The 4,131-nt window shown below is 42.8% G+C and overlaps 1 non-coding gene across 1 annotated transcript; it reads left to right on the top strand.

Annotated features, from left to right (window-relative positions):
• The first annotated feature begins 722 nt into the window (after positions 1-722).
• Positions 723-829, top strand: LOC133098493 (U6 spliceosomal RNA). The gene has a single exon (XR_009702192.1). It is a non-coding gene; the product is annotated as a U6 spliceosomal RNA (small nuclear RNA).
• The last annotated feature ends 3,302 nt before the right edge of the window (positions 830-4,131 follow it).

Raw genomic sequence — 4,131 nt, 5'->3', positions numbered from 1 at the left:
CACCTAGAACAGTTTCTGACACAGAATAAATGCCAAGAGATACATGTTGTTAAATGGAGGGACAGTAAAATAAACTCTCCAAGAGATATATGTTGTTAAATGGAGGGACAGTAAAAGAAACTCTCCAAGCCCTAAGTCCAACACTGTAGGGGCTGTGTTCTCCTACTCCTTTTGTTTTATTATTTTTTCTCCTTCTTCCTTTTTAAAAAAATTGCACAGAATAGCAAAGGATTTCGAATATGTCATCTTCTGGTAGTAATACTAGGAACCACAGAAGTACAAAATAAGTGCAGCAATCAGGAAACTATTATCCTTTTACAACAATAGGGTACTAGAGGAAAATTATGAGGATGAAAAAGAAAGCCAGTGTGAGGCAGGGAAGTAACACAAAAGGGAGATCAAAAAGGGGAAACTGGGAGAGAAGAATGGTCTAGAGGCTGAGAGGAACATTTAGCTTAGGAATTCTAGTCTGTCATCCTCTCCTTTCTCATTCAGACGTGGCCATTTAGTTCAACTGCATCAATTTCCTGAAAAGTGATCAGGTCTATGTTACTAGCTTTTGTTACTATTCTAAGGCATTCACACTTAGTATGGGTAAGATTCAGAAAAGAAAACAGGAATAGAGAACCAAAGAGCAAGAAATTGTTACTGTGCCTGTCCCAAGAACTTCCTAGAGAAAATAGTTTTCTAATCACATGTTCATCATCAAGATAAATGAACCAGTGCTTGCTTCAGCAGCACATAGACTAAAATTGGAATGATACAGAGAAGATTAGCATGGCCCCTGCAGAAGGATAACATGTAAATTCCTGAAGCATTCCATACTTTTATATTTGAAAGTTGCTAATATTTTAAAAGTTCTCATCACAGGAAAGAAATTGTTAAGTATGTATGGTGATGGATATTAACCAGACACTGTGATGATCATTTTGTAATACATACAAACATCGGATCATTACATTGTACATCTAACATAATGTTATATGTCAATTTTATCTCAATAAAGAAAAAGGGTAAGTGAACTAGGGGACACAAAAGAAGCTTTGAAAAAAGTTGCAAATTAGCACTGCTATGTTCCTACCTTACATCCCAAATTCCACAATGAAATGCCTTCTCAAGTTGTTCCTTTCATCAGATGTACCTCAAGCTCAATATGTCCTAAAGTGAACTCATTTTCCACACACATCACCCTCCCAAACCTTCTCCACTCCTCTCATGTTTCTTCTGTGAATGAGGAAACCCACAGCTGCCCAAACCAGAGAATTCAGAATTTGTCTTTGATCTCTCCCTCCTTTGCTCCCTACATACAACCAATCACCAAGTCCTATATATCCTAGTTCCCCAAAGTATTTAGGCTCATCTACCTCTCTCCATTCCCATGGCTGCTTCAGACCACCAACACCTCTTGCCAAGATGAAGTTAACAGCCTACAGGTTCTCCCCGCCTTTTCTAAGCCATTCTGATCCACTGCAATGTCATCTCTCTACAACACACACGTCATGTCACTCTCCAGCCAAAAATTGTTCAATGCTTTTTATGATAAAATCCAAACTCCTCAATGTTGTTTTTAAGGCTACGATGATCTTAGCTGCTGCATCCCTCCCCAACCTCATCCTCTTCCCAGTGAATTTGAGGTTCTTGATGTCTCGTCACAGCAAGAATTCAGTGAGAGACAGAGTGATAGGTAAGAAGTGGATTTATTTAGAGAGAAACACACTCCACAGACAGAGTGTGGGCCATCTCAGAAGGCAGGAGGCTGGGAATTCCCTGGCGGTCCAGAGGTTAAGACTCTGTGCTCTCACTGCTGAGGGCCTGTGTTTGATCCCTGTTGGGGAAATAAAATCCCACAAGCCTTGCGGTGCAGCCAAAAAAGAAAAAAGAAAAAGAAGGTGAGAGGCTTTGAAAGAAACACACTCCACAAAGTGTGGGCCATCTCAGAAAGCGAGAGGCCTCAAAATATGGCATGGTTAATTTTTATGGGCTGGTTAATTTCATAGGCTAATGAGGGGGAAGATTATTCCAACTATTTTGGGGAAGGGGCGGAGATTTCTAGGAATTGGGCCACTGCCCACTTTTTGATCTTTGATGGACAGCCTAGGAACATGACAGGCACTGGTGGGTGTGTCACTTAGTTTATGCTAATGTATTAAAATGAGCGTATAATGAGCCTCAAGGTCCACTGGAAGTCAAATCTTCCGCCATCTTGGACTTAGTTGGTTCTAACCGTTTTTTGTCGTGTCCTCAATGGTTATGTCATTCTTTTAAGGGTTGTGCCCTGCCCCCTTCCTTCCCATTCCAATCCCTTACTTCACCCCTACACAATTTACTGAACTTTCCGTTCTCTGAACCCAGCGAATGTTCTACCTGGAATACTCTTCCCTCCTCTATTATTTTGACAAACTCTCATGCACCCTCTGAGTCCCAGCTCAGCTGTCATTTGCACAGCACAGGTGGGCTGACTTCAAAACACCCAAACATCTGTGTTTCTGGAGACTTGTGTCTTCTGAGTGGGCATCCTGGAGGAGGCCCAAGAGACTCCTACTTCGCACGGGTTAAAAGGCTAGAAATCCTGGCCCTCTCACTCGTCACTACAAGAGGATTTGGGTCCTGCAGATCCACCATCCACCTGAATGGGTCACAGGATTATACCTGGAGTCTGCATCCAGGATACCAGAAACTCAGTCTGGCAAGCAACCCAGCCTCTCACGCTGCACTGGGGGCAGGGAGGAGGGCGCCTGTGAGTGGCCACTTCTGGAGTCTTGTGGGCTATGGCAAAGAGGCTGAAAGTCCTCAGCAGCGACCAGAAGCTAGCACAGATGAGGGGGAGGCACGGGGGCGGGAAGGGCCCCTCAGAGCATCCAGATCATCCAAATACCCCTAGTCGTGGCTTCGAGCCCGCTGCAGCTCTGCTTTTCCCAGGAGATGGACACCTTCCAGGCTGTTAAATTGGTATTTGTAAAAATACACTGCAAAGTTTAGAAGAAATTGGTACATCATTTAATATTATTTGGGGTGGCGTCCTCCTTAGTATTTACTGAACATTTGCTCTTATCAGTGAACTAGGCTAGGAATTATTCCATTCCTTAGTGATTTTTGGCAGAATTCTAAAGACCTGTGGTAGAGAGTATTTTACCTGAGCCACAGAGAGCTTCCTCTAAATGAGGACTGGTGGGAACTGCAACTTTAAATCCAATTAGAAAAGATCTGTTTGTAGAAAGAAACTAACATGAAATTCGTGGGTATACCTAATACATTTTAGCAGTAATTTTAACTTCCTCTTTTTCAGTCACTCACTGATAATCTTGTTATCAGAAGTGGGTACCAGTTACCAGTGCCTTCTATCCAGCTGTCTGTTCAGCATTATGTCATTGAGGAATCAAAGACAGTGAACCTCGCCCTGTGGAAGTCTGCACAGCCTTCTGTATTTTGGAGTATTTAGGAATCAATAAAACAAAATTAATGCATTCCAGGCCTCTCTCCTGACAGTGGCAGTTTGGGAGGCTCCATCTAGTTCTGGGTAATCATTAGCTGATGGTTGCCTTCTGTTAATCCTTGTGAAAAAGAGTAGGTATAACAAATCACTGTGTTTAGTGTGTGTGAGTGTAGCATGGATCAAAGTAGGTATTGTTCCTAACTAAGGAGTCCCTTCTTCCTAACTCCTCTAGATAAGAATCTAAGCCATTGTATCATTACCATCCTTGTTAAAAATGCAGAATCTGGGTGCCCCCACCCCAAACCTACTAAATCAGACCCTTTGATCATATAGAGCCCAGAACTCTGTTAAATGCAAGTTGGTGCTTGCATGTTTACCAAGCATCCACTCCGGTGCTGAAAACATCCATACTCTGTCTCCTGCCCTATTAGCCTCTAGTTTGTTCTTTCCTCGCTAACATCACCTTATTCCACTCTTCTCCACATCTGCTAAGCTGCAGCCACACTGGGCCCTTTCAATTCTTTGAATTAATCAAGCTGTTTCCAGCTGCAAGGCCCTGGCTCTTCTATCTGGAAGCCCCTCTCTAAGAAAACTCCCCCTGCTTAAAAAAAAAAAGACTCTAGTCTCAAATGCCATCACATTAGAAAGCCTCCCCTATGAGACTTCCCTGGTGGTCTGGTGGTTAAGACTTCACCTTC

Source organism: Eubalaena glacialis, chromosome 9, assembly GCF_028564815.1.
Source record: "Eubalaena glacialis isolate mEubGla1 chromosome 9, mEubGla1.1.hap2.+ XY, whole genome shotgun sequence".
Lineage (NCBI taxonomy): Eukaryota > Metazoa > Chordata > Mammalia > Artiodactyla > Balaenidae > Eubalaena > Eubalaena glacialis.
This window is presented reverse-complemented; position numbering and strand designations above follow the sequence as displayed.